The sequence below is a fragment of the Sciurus vulgaris genome (assembly GCF_902686455.1).
Source record: "Sciurus vulgaris genome assembly, chromosome: 7".
NCBI classification, from domain to species: Eukaryota; Metazoa; Chordata; class Mammalia; order Rodentia; family Sciuridae; genus Sciurus; species Sciurus vulgaris.
Genome location: NC_136467.1, coordinates 101687481 through 101702913, shown reverse-complemented (window position 1 = coordinate 101702913; position 15433 = coordinate 101687481). Strand labels below are relative to the sequence as shown.

The 15433-nt window shown below is 43.7% G+C and overlaps 2 long non-coding RNA genes across 2 annotated transcripts; both read right to left on the bottom strand.

Annotated features, from left to right (window-relative positions):
* Positions 1 to 7: 7 nt before the first annotated feature.
* Positions 8 to 1422, bottom strand: LOC306665977. The gene is made up of 3 exons (XR_013765155.1): positions 1039 to 1422; positions 475 to 639; positions 8 to 151 (listed from the first exon to the last, which is right to left on the bottom strand). It is a non-coding gene; the product is annotated as an uncharacterized lncRNA (long non-coding RNA).
* Positions 1423 to 10253: 8831 nt separating this feature from the next.
* LOC306665508 lies at positions 10254 to 11969 on the bottom strand. Its single transcript, XR_013765054.1, has 4 exons — positions 11730 to 11969; positions 11515 to 11627; positions 11155 to 11352; positions 10254 to 11047 (listed from the first exon to the last, which is right to left on the bottom strand). It is a non-coding gene; the product is annotated as an uncharacterized lncRNA (long non-coding RNA).
* Between the last annotated feature and the right edge of the window lie 3464 nt (positions 11970 to 15433).

The following is a 15433-nucleotide window of genomic DNA, read 5'->3' as shown; positions in this document are numbered from 1 at the left end:
AGGCCATGTTTCAACTGGACAGTTGCAAGCTCCATTTGAGTGATTCAGAGTGACTAGGAGTCCAGCACTCCACTGCAGTCTTGAGATCTTCAAGATAATGCTTCTCTGGCATCATCAATCCTCTAGGCTCTTTATCTGCTTAGAGATTAAACTGGAGTGAAGGTTCAAAAAATTAACATTCAATTTCAGGTATATTTCACAAAACTATTTTAAGAATCTCATATCCAACACACGGATTCTTATAAGATGATTCATTCCATCTCCATGAAGTTATGAAAATTAAATTATAGGTATGGATTATGCCTGGCATTCAATAAATATGAGTGTTAACTATTACTAATTATTGTTTTCCTATGGAGAAGGGTGAAAATCATTTTAAAATGTAATCCTTCCAAAGTAGGCAAAAACCCATTCACTTAGGGCTAGACATAATGGGGCAAATGCTTGGCTTCCTATCTAAGAGACCTGAGTTACCTTTGGGAGAGTCACCCATGGATAAGCTGGGTTCTGATCCTGAACACGTTTTGCAAGATCCCGTGCCCAGAAGGTGCAGAAATTCCCACCCGGGCATTGCTTCAGGCTTGCCTCACAACCTGCCTGATTCTGGAGCCATCAGGACACCAGTTCAGGAACTAGGGGCTGCAAGAGAGAAACAGCTTTAAAAAACATATCATTTAAGACAAAGTCTTCAAGATCTGGTCTCAGAAGAATCTAAGTGTGAAGGTTATAAAATACTGACAACTTCTGCACCAGAGAACTTGAAGCACAGGGTCAGTTCTGAAATAATGACTCAATTCCTGTCTTTCTTCAACTCATCCTGTTTTGCCACTTTGCTTGTCAACCAGAAATCACTTACTATGTAAGCACTTTCCAGTATTCTATAACACCAAGCTAGTAATTAATAGACTTTCAAGTCGTCATCAATAAGTGATGTGTACCTTACTTCAAAATAAAAACAAAGGTTCCCATGCCTTCTTATATTTCTAAAATTAAAGAAATTCATTCACATCTTACTTTTCAGAACTTTTTTTCACTCACTTTTCAGAACTGGTCTCAGAACTGTTGTCCTCTTTTAAAATGGGCATAATAGACTTAAACTTTTGGAAATGACCTCAGTTCACAACTATGGTGGCAATAATCACTTGACTTGGGTTCAACCCCTTTTCTCCCCAGGCTTCCCTGGTCTTATTGCTCCAATCTTGCCCCCTGCATGTGCACACGGAAAAGGTTCCCATCTATAAATTCACTGGCATCTAGGAAGAACCAGTTCAAATGTCACATCATTCCTTCTGTCCCACCAAGTCAGTCCTGCTTCTTTGGTGACCCATCCTGTAGCATTTATCCCACTGAAAAAGAATAGTAGAGGCTTGTTAAATGTTGGCCTATAAACCTGGAAAACTGAGTCCATGTTTATGTCCAACACCTATCGCACCACAGCAGCTCAGTAAAAGAATGAAGATGTGAATGACCGAGTACTTTGCACAGCTTTAAAGTAACAACTAGACCCTAGCATGGCTCCTCAATCTGTTCTTTCCTTCATGTAGGCAGGAATCTCTACAGGAAAGACTTCTGCATGGGGCTTAAGGCACTCAGACCTGACAGGTTGGGATGAAGGTGAAGGGTACACTGAGGTAGACAGGTGGGTTCCAGAAATATAACTGAAACATAGGATAAGACCCAGGGAGAGACCTGCTCACTATTTTAAAACTCCCCTGGATTAATCATGGAAAAGAAAAATAGGCAACCACAATGGCTATTTAAATATACACAAGGAACTCACTGACGGGGTGCCCGCACTTGACATGCAGTGTGCAGCGCAGTCCCACCGTAAGATCCGTCTTTCATTTCACCTGACATCAATGAGGCCCCACACAGAGGAAACACCTGGGAGTGTCCACACTGTTGGTGAAGTACTCATTACCTTGGCTAGAAGGAATACAAGTAATTTTTATTATCTTTTATTTACATTTCTCTACATTTTCAGAAATTTTGCAAATAGTATACATGATATAGAAACCAAAACAAACTTATCAGGGCAAGGGATATACCTCAATGTTAGACTGCTCTCACAGCAAATGCAAAGTTTGATGGTCAACATCACAAAAACAAAGCTACCATATGCATGTGTAGGTATGTTCTATTATCAGGCTTGAAGTTTACCCCTAAGTGTTCCTAGAACAAGAAAGCTCTTAAGAGTTTCCATAATTAACAAGGAACTTCAATGTCAACACATTCATTAAAAAAAAAAAAGACTAAGTTTTAAGAAAAGAAAAACTCTCTTACCTTTTTCAGGACTAAGATTATGGTCTACACAAAACTTCAGTTCTCCTTTGGCTTCAATTTCATTGGCCTTCAAACAGTATAAAAAATGATAAATACAGTAACTAAGAGAGCTATGAAGTTGTTAAGAAATCATCCTGGTCATAGCATTCTATAAAATATCACCACAAAAGGACAGAAAAGTCAGTTATGTGATAACTCAAGCAACAATAAGGACACACAGGTCTTTGGAGAATTTAAGAGTTTTCATTACTTGATGTGGCCAACATGGGAGACTCTACTGGGAAAAGGTTATGAATTAAGGAATCTATACTAAAAAACAACAATGTTTTAATGACTAAGAAATAAGCTCACAATGGACCAGAAAGGGAAAAGTACCATATCTTTAACACACAGAAAACAGACACATAGGCAAAAATATTAAAAGGAAAACTTACCAGAATTGTCAACTTCATCCACCTCCCCAGGAAAGCCAGTAAAAACCTTTTTCTTTTCCTATTCTCAATAAAAAGGCAGTGACCAAGGGCAGTGGGATACCCAAAACTCAAGAGGAGACTCAAGTGTCCCAGACTGAGTACAAGTTATAAAACACATATGGCAGGTTAGAGAGTGTATATTAAGGCACTTAAAAATACCCCAAGTCACTGACCTCAGTGGGATGAGACAAGGAGAAATGTTATTGATTATATTGAAGATAAAAGTAAATATACCAAATATTTTCAAATGCACTCTTCCTTGGGAAAAAACCTGCCATCAATTTTTGACCCTAAGAAGTGACAGGGGCCATGACATTTGCTGATAAATTGACAGAACCAGAGAACATCATGTTACATGAAATAAGCCAGACCCAGAACGTCAAGCATTGAATTTTTCTCTTATATGAAAAAGCCAGACCAAAATAAGGGGGGAAATCAGGGAAGGGAATAATAGAGAGATCAAATGGAGAAGAAGGAGATTGAGGGGAAGGGAGAAGGAGGAGGAAAGAAAGCAACAGTGGAATGAATCTGACTAACCATACTATGATTATATATGAATATGTCACAGTGAATTTCACCTTTATTTATATCCATAATGCACTAATTTTAAAAAAAACTATAAATAAATATAAGAGCTGTAGAGGAAAGGGAACAGGGGAAAGAATAGCAGGGAAGAGGAAGTACTACAGACTAAATTGGAGGAAACTATATTCTATACTTATATAATTATGTTAAAATGAATTCAAATATGTATTACTATAAAGCACTAATAAAAAAAAATATTAAAAAAATAAAAGAAATCAGGAGCCATGAGAGGTACAGAGCATCAGCCCTAGTCAGGGTCTAAGACAAGGAAATTAAATCCAGAAGATCATCATGCATGGATATGGTAAAAAGGGCCAGCCCAATGAAGCAAAATCAGAAGACATTGGGCAGAAAGGTGAGCAGGCCAAATGTAAGCAATGCCAAGGCCAGGAAGATGGCAAGACCATTGGAGGGACACCACGTGTGAAAAGGCGTATAGACAAAACTAAAACGATTTAGCCCTGGTAACATAGGGCTCAGGGCCTGCAGGACACTGGACATACTCAGGTAGACAAAACCAGGTACTATGGTCTTAGATGTTGGGGTAGGAAGCAACAATGAAGGAGACAACAAGGAGGTAGAGGGCCTGACATGAAGGCCAGGAGTTTAAAATTTTTAGTCTAGGTGGGATGCCAAGTCACTGAACCTGAGGATGAGAACAACAGGTTAAAAAAAACTGGACATGGCCACATGGGTATGACTAAATACCTAGATGCATGTCTGGTTTCTGCCAAGGTCAAGTGGATAAAGCTAGCATGTAAGTCAAGGGTTACCCAGAGCAATAGTGAACAGGCCTTGAGGGTAAAGTTAGAAGCAAGAGCAGTGAAAAGGGTGGGGCCATAATCACAAGCTCATAAAGGCCAGACCAATGGGGCAGTGCCTTGGAGGCAAGAGGAGGGAGGAGTGGCAGGGCCATAAGGGAAACGCCATTAAGGTGAGACCATAGGGGCAAGGCAAGTTGGAGGGCCAGGGTGAGAGGACATGTAGGCATACTAAAAAGGGTTAAAAACTGGTGACTGTGACCAGAAGGTCATGAAGACCTCACTGGCAAGGACAGGTGGGCAAGGACGAGGAATGAATGTAGGGTTTGGACTTGGTTGAAGGGCAAGTGGGTTTCACTAAGAGCTGTTAGGCAGTAGGTATGACCCAGACCACAAAAAAAAAGTTCAAGGCCATGAGATTAAGGGCAAATGTTTAATAAGAGTAGGTGGGTAATCCATCTGGGATGCCAGGTTACCAGACCAAGGACCAAGGGCAGTTTTTTGACAGCAATGAAATGTCAGAGGACGGGACAGGAACAGGGTCATAAAGGTAAGGACATCATAAAGGTGAAACAAAAAGGTCAAGGCCTATATGTCAAGGACTAGGCCTTCCATGAACCCCCTGGCTCATTTCCCATCCTTGCCACAAAGGTCTGGCACACTATTTTGCCTGCCCTATACCACATAAGGTCTTGCCTATTTTGCCTGCCCTATACCACATACCCACTGTCTTTGCACTTGCCCCAAAGGCCATGCCCCCATGTCTGGTCTTTATGCCATTTCCCTACAGCCAGCTCCTTGCTACTCCACCTGGCCCTTGCCACAAGATCTCATCCCTTGATCTTCTTGCCTTTATGGTCCTGCCCTTGTGGCCATTCACTTTCATTCTTGCTTAAAGCCATTTCTATTAAGGCCTTGCCCTATTAGTCTGGCCTTCATGGCCTTGACCACATTGCTCTTCCCAGTAGCCCTCCATAACCCCAAAGCCATCCCCTTTTATCTATCTTTATGGCATTGCCTTAGGGCCCTGCCACTTGCCCCCACATCTCTGCCTTTGCCTCAAGGTCTTGTCATTTTGGACTGGCCATTCCTGCCTTTCCTACATGACTGTGCCTCTCCCCTGTCCATGCCCACAAGGCCTTGCCCCATGTCTGGCTTCCATAACCTTGCCCTATGGCCCTGACCTCTTCTTCCCCTTCTTCCCCTTTCCTGTGCATCCTAAGACCTTGCCCCATTGGTTGAACATAAGTGGCCTTGCCCATCTGACCTTGCCCTCTCTTCCATACCCTAGGGCCCTGCACCTTGCCCACCAAATTTCTACCTTTGTCTCAAGGCCTTGCATTTTAAACTGGCCATTCCTGCCTTGCCCATGTTGGTCTGTCCTGAGCCCCTTTCCCCTGCCCATGCTCACAAGGCCTTGGCCCATGTCTGGCATTCAAGGTCTTGCCCTATGGCCCTCTGTGCCCCTATTTCTGGTCCTTTTCCATGGTCCCTTGGTCTGGCCTAAATAATCTTGCCAGCCTGTCCTTGCCACTTGCCCCCTCCTTCACATCCCAGTACTTTACAAAAGGCCTTACCCTCTTTGCCTGATCTTATTCTAAGGATAAGGCAATCAAGGCTGGGACAAGGGTGCAACATCTTGGGGCAAGGGCAAGAGCCTGAAGAGGGAGTAGTGGTCAGGGGGCATGAGACCCTGGCACAAAGGCCAGTCCAAGAGGAGCAAGGACTTAGGGCAGGAGGAGTAAGTGGGTAGAAGAGGTGGCTAGAGGCCACCAGGAAGTGAGCAGGGGGCTCTGGGAAGGATCATAAAGATAAAACAATCAAGGTCAGAGTAAGTTGTCAAAGTCTTGGAGCAAGGACAAGGGTCTAAGTACACAGTACTGGTCAGAAACATGAGGCCAAGGTCATAGAGGCCAGTCCAAGAGGAGAAAGGACTTAAGCAAGAGTAAGTACAGCTGAGAAGTAGCTGGATCTGAACTCTGACCTTGCCCTCATGGCCCTTCCCTAAGCCCTCTGCTCCCTTTCCTTACCTACCCCCAAGGCCTTGTCCCATTTGTCTAGCCATTAAATCGTTGTCCTTATGGGCATTCACACATGTTCTTGTTTATACCCTTACCTCCAAGGCCTTGTCCTATTGGTCTGGCCTTCATGACAAGACCACGTTGTCCTGCCAGGAGTCCCAGTTTCCATTCGCTTTCATGCTCCCAGGTCTTGTCCTTTTTGTCTGACCTTTATGGCCTTGCCTTAGGGGCCATTCATCCTTCTCCCTGTCCATGGCCTTTCTCTAAGGTCTTGCTCCATAGTCTGTCCTTCATGGCCTTGAGCACATTAACCTGCCCAGAGCTTCTTCCTCCATTCACTTCCATGCCCCAAGGCCTTGCCCCCTAACTTTAGCCTTTGTAGTCTTACCCTGAGGCCCAACATCCCCACTTGTCTTGGGGAATGGCAAAGGCCAAAGGAGGCGGCATTGGTCAGGGCCATAAGGGCAAGTCCAAGAAAGCCAGACCAGGGGTCAAGGCACTGGAGATAAAGTATCAAGAGGAGTGGACAAGGGTCAAGTTTCATATGTCCATTAAAGCCAAACCAATGGGACAAGACCTTGTGCGCCAGGACATAAAGGCCAATCAAAGGAGGAAAGGTTTGGGGGTATGAACTGAATGGAGAGGGGGACTCTGGGGAAGAAATTTGGGTCAAGGCCATGAAAGCCAAAGCAACAGTGTGAGACCTTGGAAGAAAGGGCATGGGTAGGAACAAGGGTGAATGGTCCCAAAGGCAAGGTCATAAAGGCCAGACCAATGGGGCAAAGAATTGGTACATGGACCAGAGTCAGAAAAGGGCACATTGTTCAGGACCATAGGGCAAGGCCATGAAGGCCAGAACAGGGAGAAAAGTCTGTATACGGGACAAGGACAATAAGGAGGTAGCACATGGCAGGACCAGCGGAGCAAGGTCATAAGGTAAAAACCAATGAGGCAAGCCCACAGACACATGTGAAAGAGATGGAAGATGTGGCATGGGGCAGGTCCACAAGGACAAGTCCACTGAATACAGACAAAGGAGGCAGGGACTTGGGGGCAAGGGCAAGGACTAGACTAAGGATCCAAGGTCAGAGGCAGAACAAAGGGGGCCCAGCTGCAGGTATGGAAAGGAAGGAAGCAGAGGGCTTAGGGGAGGACCATGAGGGCAAGGCAATGAAGGCCAGACCAGTGGGGCAAGGTCTGTGATCAAGGGCAAAGGCAGGGAGGTAGGCAAGGCACTGGGCCATAAATGTAAAGGCCATAAAGGTCAGACAAAAGGGATGAGGCCTTTGGAGTATGGAAGGGAAGGGAGAAGGAGCTCCAGGCAGAGAACTGTGTTCAAGGCCATAAAGGACAGACCAATGAGGCAAGGCCTTGGGAGAAAGGCCATGGGAGAAGCATGAATAGCCTAAGGGCAGGGCCATAAAGGCCAAACAAAGTAGGCAAGGTCTTGTGGTGAAGGCATATGTCTTCAGAGGCATAGGAAAAGGCCAAGAAGGTCAGAAGAGGGAAGAAAGCTTTGTGGGCAAGGACAAGGGCAGGGAGGACATAGCATGAGGCAGGACCATAGAAGTAAAACCATAAAGGCCAGTGAAAAAATGATAAGGCCTTGAGGAACAGAGCAGAGAGGAAGTTTCAAAGTGCTGGACCATAGGGCAATGCCATAAAGGCCAGAGAAAGGGGCGAGGCCTTAGGAAAAAGTTAAAGAGCAGGGAGGGTATAGCATGGGGCAGGGCAAAGTTACAAAGGCCAATCCAATATGGCAAGGCCTTAAGGACTAGGGCAAGTAGAGAGAGAGGTGGTCAGGGGCAGGACTCCAAAGGCAATGGCACTGAGGCCAGATGAAGGGAGAAAGGTCTTTGGTTTAAGAGCCTGGAAGAGGGTCAGGAGGCATGGCTGTACCAAGGGGGAAGTGCCTTGGGTACAAGGAACCAAAAAGGGGGCATTGGTCAGGGCTATAAGACCAAGGTCATGAAGGTTCCAAGAGGGAACAAGACTTTGGGAGCATTGGCACAGGGCAGGGCCTATAAGGTAAGGGGCAGGACAATAAGGTCAAGAATAAACCATTGAGACAGAACCTTGTGAGCAGAGGCAAGGGATGGGTGGAATGAGCAGGGGGTTGGGCAAAGGGCAATATCACAAAGGTTAGATGGGGGGGGTCATGGCCTTTTGGCAATGGAAAGGTCAGTGAGGGGGACATGGGGCAGCATCATATGCATAAAGCCAAAAAGGTCAGACAAAGGACACAAGGCCCAGGGCACAAGAGCCATGTCACAGAAGAGTGAGGTGCCATAAGGGCAAGGCCATGAAGGCTATTCCAAGGGTGCAAGGTCTTAAGAGTAAGGGGAGGATGGGTCTGGGGAAGGACCAAAAGGGCAAGGCTATTAAGGCCAGACCAGTGGGCAATACCAGGCTTCAGCATCAGGGATGAAAAAACATGTGGCCATCCCAAAAAGGATTAAACCTGTTCACCATAGCTATGCGGTCTTGAAGACCTCACAGGCAAGGACAGGCAGGCAAGCCAGGAGGTCTGCACATAGGGTTTGGACTGGGTTTAAGGATAAGTGGATTTGCCCAAGGGTATTTAGACAGTATGCCCACCTACAGTAGTAAACAAAGTTTGAAGCTGTGGTGTTCAAAGTCCAAGTGTGTGATAACAGTAGTAGGTGAGTTAGCCCATCTGGGATGGTAGGTTACTAGACCAAGGAGGTTAAATGCAAGCAGTTACCACACATGGATATAGCAATGTGGTTCAGGCCAGAGGGGTATAATGGGAGTGGACACTGGGTGAGAAGGAGCTGAAGCAAATTCATCAGGAATGGAGGAGGTTGGGGGGTAGCATAAGGCATGAAAAGGCACATGGACACAACCAAAAGGATTGAGACCTGATGTCATGTCCTTTAGGACAATGGGCATGGTCAGGTGGGCAAGGCCATGTATTTGGAGCTTATTCATTGCCAGAAGGTCACAGTCAAGGGTATAAGTAGGAGGTTGATGGCATAATACGAAGGCCAGGAGTTCAGCATTTTAGTCTGGGTGGGTGAGGCCATGCTGAGGCCAGGCTCACAGAACCTCAAGGGATAAAAGCAACAGTTTAATAAAATTGTGATGGGTCCACCAGATAATAGTGATCTTGATGCTGAGTTGGGCTAGTGCCAAAGTCAGGTGGATACTATCAGGTGCCAAGGCAAAGGGGACTGAAGGATATTAGGACAATGCCTTGGGGCAAGGACAGGGAGAACAGGGCATGGGGCACGGCTATAAAGGCAATCCAGAATGGGGCAAGGCTATAAGGGCAAGTTCAGTGGGCAATACCAGAGGTGATAGTACATATGGGCATAACAAAGAGTTAAAACCCATGACTACAGTCAGGTGGTCATGAAGACATCACAGGCAAGAACAGGTGAGCAAGGACAGGAGGACCAGACATAGGGTTTGGGCTGAGTTGAAAGTCAAGTGGGTTTGGCTAAGGGCATTTTAAGTAAGTATGGCCCATAATACACAACAAAGTTTGAGGCCGTGAAGTAAAGGCCAAGTGTGCATTAATAGCAGCTGGGTAAAGCATCTGGGATGCCATTATACTAGACCAAGGTGATTAAGGACAAGAGGTTGCCACCACATAGATTAGGCAAAGTACATCAGGGCTGTTGAGTGTAATGGAAGAGGGCACTAGATGGAAGGGGGCAGAGACCAATTCTTAAGGTATAGGGGACAAATCAATGGGGTAGAAGGGCAAATGGAAGAACAGCAGATATGAAAAGGCATGGAGACATGACCAAAAAGGATGGAAACCTGGTGACATAGAGCCTGAGGTCCTTAAGGACACTGTGCATGACCCAGTGAGTAAGACCAGGGCTTATAGGCCTATTGGTCGGAACAGAAGGCAACTGCCCAGAGTACAAGCAGGAGGCTGAGTACATGATGTGAAGGCCAAGAGCTTAAAATTTTAGTCTGCCTGGGTAAGGTCATGTGGGGGATGCCAGCTCACAGGACCTGGGAAGATAAAAACAATAAAATTGGAACGAGGGCACTCCATCAAGTAAGTGATACAGATGCAGGGCTGAGCTGGTGTGAAGGTCAACTGTATAAGGCCAAGGTGTCAAGGTAAGGGTGATCCAAGGACTTGAGGGCAGAGTGTTCAAGTTAAGAGCAAGAGCAGGAACATGGAGAAGGACCATAAGGATAAGCCAAATAGACACACAAATGAACATGACCAGGTCACATACACCATGGGTGAAAGGACATGTGGGAATAACAAAAATGGCTAAAACTGGAGACTCCACAGGCAAGTGCTGGGGTTTTTTGACAGGGTACTAATACACCCGAATCTTGCTGTGGGGGCATTGAACAGTGCTGTATGTTCAAGTGGTACAACCAGGAAGTTGAGGACTTGAGATGACAGTCACATTTTTTAAAAAGTCTAGGTCAGTAAGGGCATATGAGATACCATGGTAACAAGTCCATCAGAATGAGGACAACAGGTTAACACCTGATGCATAGTCTAGTTTGGTAAGGCTAATGTTCTATATATGCAGTAAATGTTCTATATATGTGAGGGTCAATGGACCTCATATTGAACTTTCTCGAATTTACGTGGGATGCTAAGAGTCTCTCAGAGAACTCTATGGAAAGCTCTTAGCAGAGAAAGTGAAATAACCCCTTCATGTTATTACCCTTCTTGTGTCATCATTCCCATGGGCCAATGGGCCATTTGGAACAAACTCACCCCTAACTCCAGGCAAACAGCAGCTGTAGAAAGACAAGAACCTTCTCTCTTGCTTCATGTCAAGGTCAATAGTGTCTAGACCTCATGTTCTCTACAGATCATCGATGTTCCCAGCTCTTCTGCATTCCTACCATAGAACAGTTGCTCTTTGAGGTTATTTTGTTAATGACTTCCTTGCTTATCATTCTTTTTATCCCATACCTAACAAACAAAAAAATACTATGTAAAATACACAGGTAGGGAATGGAGAGGGAGGCAGAAGCAATCCTGTAGAATGTGTAGGAGACACAAGAACAGCATCTACTTACTGCGTATTGATGAGTCTGGCCTCCATGGCACTCAGTCAAGTTGAGCCCCATCACATAGGGATAATGCATGGGAATGCAAAGTGGTCAAAGATAGCCCAGTACAGAGAAAGTAGTGATGCCAACAGGTGCACAGAGGTTTATAAATCAATACCGTGCCCACTCACTGAAGTCACTTTCTCATAGACACCAACACAGGCCCTGCAAAAAGAATGCAAACCACCTCCTACCCAGAGGAATCACCTGGCATCTATAGAGGGCTTCAGCCTTTCCTTATACCCAATGCACACACTTACATGGTCCAGCTGGATTTCATTCCAAGGCCCATATTTCTATGGCCCAGCTGTAGCCTCATCAGCATACCTGCACTGTCCAGCTGTGGTCTTTCACCAACCCAATGCCTGGATCTTCATGGTACAGCTATAGGGCAGGTTGCTTCTGATGTTTCTCATAGCTTCTCCAGTGGTCAGTTCCAGCTGTGATATGAACAAAGCAATCCCAAGGCAATCCAATTCCAAGAAACCCAAAGTTTCAGGGGTCACATGACTTCCCTTATTACTGTAGGAGGGGAGACTTACCTCCTTGACTCAAGGCTTGTCCTTTTGGGACACTCCCAGCTTGGTCTAGAGCACAGGGTCCCCCTTCCTTCCAGGAATTGCTTCTTCTTCCTCATTTCAGCCTTAGCTGTTCTCGCAGCAGCTGACCAGAGTTAACTGGCCAGCCATGGACTGCCCTGAACTTACCTGAAGTTTGAGATGGGATGAAGGGCCAGTCTTTCTCTTCAAGCCTTAGTTAATGAAATAAAGCTCAAGGCCAAGAGGAAGGCACATGATCCAAGAAATGAAGGCATCTAGTTGGGAATGAGAGAAGAGAATGTTACAAACCCATTGTACACTACCAAACTAATACAGAAGTTTTAACGTCACTTACAGGGGTGTAAACAACCTCTGCCTTGGGAACTGTCCTTTTGGGATACCCCAAGTTGTTCTCCAGCTGTAGATTCAGCTATATTTATGCACTGTATAATGATCTTTTGATAAAATGTGAGCCACATAAATGAGGGTGCTTCTGTGGTAGTGGGATTGAACCAGTAATGCTGTAGGTTAGTGACAAAGTCATCTTAGTTTGTGTTCTTATACTCTGTTCTCACAAAGACAAAATCTATTGATGACCTTCTCACACAAAGACAGCAGCTACGGTCTTCCTGTAACTGTTGCTCGCTGTCTTGAAAATGCTTCCTGGAAGCAGATCCCAAAGGACAACTGAATAATCAACATCTCAATACATGACACTGGTGAACTACAAGATGAAGCAACAATTTAGCACAGCAGGATATTATATTAGTCTTCCCTGAAAAAACAAAGCACTATGTTGCTGATTCAATCCCAATTTGCAAGTAACTCTAACACCCCATTAAAAAGTTGTCTACAACCACAATGAAGTTTCATTAGCCATTCCCCAGTCCAAATCCTAGCAGTTGACATTCATTACTCAATGCTCTTTAAAAAGAACCACTCATTGTCAATATCTACTCCACTTCATTTCCAGGATGGAATCCAAGCAGGACAGAAAATATGAAGAGACCTTAGACTTCAATTCTTGTCCCCAAAAGAATGAGAGCCCAGGTATACAATGCTAGAAAAAGCTGAACCAATGAGAGTTATATGATTATTATACTTCATTTAAGTAAACACTACTAGGGTTCATTGTGTATCAGGATTTAAAATACAACACAGCCCTAATTGAGTTCCTATTGCTGTCATATTTTTTTAAATATATGTGACCGCAATTCTCATAATCCCATAGTTATGCTTATTGCCCATAGAGCAAGTGTAAATTCCTAAGCAAAACAGAGAGGATATCCTGTGATACAAGTGGTGCCTCACCTATTACAATATCCCTTCCAGGTTCCACCTCCCATTCCCCAAGGCACACAGCCCTCTGGGTCCACATGGTTCTTCCCCTGAACTCACAGGTCATGGAGATTGAGGAAAGCAATTTTGCAGCTGGGAAGGTGAAACCAGATTGGAAGATGATCCATTTACAGTTGAAGGGTCTCCCTGAGGAAGGAATGGAAGTTAGCACATGGGTAGGAGTGGCCAGGCTGGGGCGCAAATGTAAAAGAACCTTTGGCACTTCTTTGACTCCCACTTCTTCTTGCAACCCCCTTGCTTGACTGTTTGGACTTTCTGAATTACTGTACCACTTACCCATTTATTTTCTATTACCTAACTTCCATCACTGGAGATTAAACCCTGTGAAGGCAGGATCTTGACTGTAAGAAAAAGCCTGAAGCAAGGGCATTGCAATCTGGACTAAACAAATTCACAAGCCAGGCCAGAGAGGAAGGTTTGAGAGAAGAACGCAGGAGCCACCCAGTAAGTAATTCAGACTTGAGGGCCATCTACTCTGTCCAAACTCTTCAACTCCACCATTGGGGAAGAGAATAGCCAAAGATCATCTGTAAACCAATAATTGTGGTTGTGATCCCATAAAACTTTATTTGCCAAAACAGGTGGTGGGCCAATAGGCAGTAATCTGCCAACCAAACTTCAAGTACAGAAGTAAGAATGCCAAGATGGCGGGGGGGGGATGGAAGTATAGAAGTCATAAAAAGTATAATGTTGAACTTTTTCTTAAAAAGTGTGACAAAAAAAAATAACACAAAAAAAACTGAAAATGATGCCACAGAACAAGAAATTGAAACCAATCTCACTTGAGAATATTTACCAGGCACAACAAAAATTCCACAATGACCAAATAGATACAAGCCACACATATAAAGAAAGAATTGGCATATTATCATTGGCCTAACTGCCTCAGGAAATAGTTCATAAAGCTAACATTCACTCTGACTACACAAAGTTCTGCACTCTTGTACACCCCAACTCCACAATCAACAGCATGAAGCCGGCACTCCAGGGACCAAACAAGAGCACCGAAGAGCATCAGGCTACTTGTTGGTACCTGCACTAATTAAACAGGGAAACAAAAAAGCAGATGTGAATTATTATTTGCCCCTCATGAAAGCTATTAGAAAAGATGTTACTCTACTACTAGCTTCCCTTTATATCAGGTAAAAAAGATAAAAATCAAATCTCTTTCACAATAACCATAAAATTTAAAATAATCAGGAATAATTATAGTATAAAAAGTAAAAAGAGCCAAGCAAAAAGCTACCTAACCTCACTGAGGAGTACATATGAAGATTAGAATATACAAATACCATGTTGTATACTGCAAATCACTGGAAGAGAGGAAATAACCAAGATTTTGAGTTACATAGTTGCATGGAATTTGAATATATTATCAACTTAACCATAGGAGATAACTGGTATGAAGATCAATTGAAGATAAAAATTTCAAATGAAATATTTCATATTAAAAAAAAACTCTATATCAAAATGACAGATGTCAATAAAATCTTAAGCTATCTAGATGAAGTAGAATGATACATTCCTGGATCAAAAACTCAAGGTCAGCCTGGGAAACTGAGTGAGACCTTGTCTCAAAATAAAAAAAATAAAAAGGGGTGGGGATATAGCTGTGGTAGAGCACCCCTGGATTCATTCCCAGTACCATAGAAAAGAACATTTTACCCAGGAAATTACTGAATTATGAAAAACTTTACAAACACTGAAAACAGAACACAACACAATTTTCCAAACATTATGGCTATTCTAATTTTTGTTACTACAGTAATTAAGAGTGTTCTGAATTATGCAAAAAAGCACTGTAATCCATGGAATATTAGTTATAACCCTGTATTTAATTGGAAAATATGTCAAGGAAGTGTATTTGAATGGTTCGTGAGATTCAAATTTTGGTCTTTACTGATTGTATGGTACCATATCAAGAAGGATATTATCATGTATGTCCGATTAATTTAGTTATATTTATCATTAAATTGGTTTTATGCAAATATTTAAGAAACTATAACTTAGACTGTAAGTGATTTGAAATCAAAGGAACTGTCTTATGCCTTTGAAATGATTTCAAATACTTTCAAATTTTTATGTATATCCCCCCATATCCCTTTTACCAGATCCCATAAGTGAGAACTTGGATTCCCTTCCCTTAGGAATGTTACATCACAATCAGATTCCATATATGTAAGTTGGCCTCAACTACTTGACTTTCAATATATATATATATATATATATATGTGTGTGTGTGTGTGTGTGTGTGCGTGTGTGTGTGTGTGAAAATAAATATTGAAGTCATATATGAGTGTATGTGCCAGGCACAGTGGCACATTCCTATAATCCCCCAGCTCAAGTGG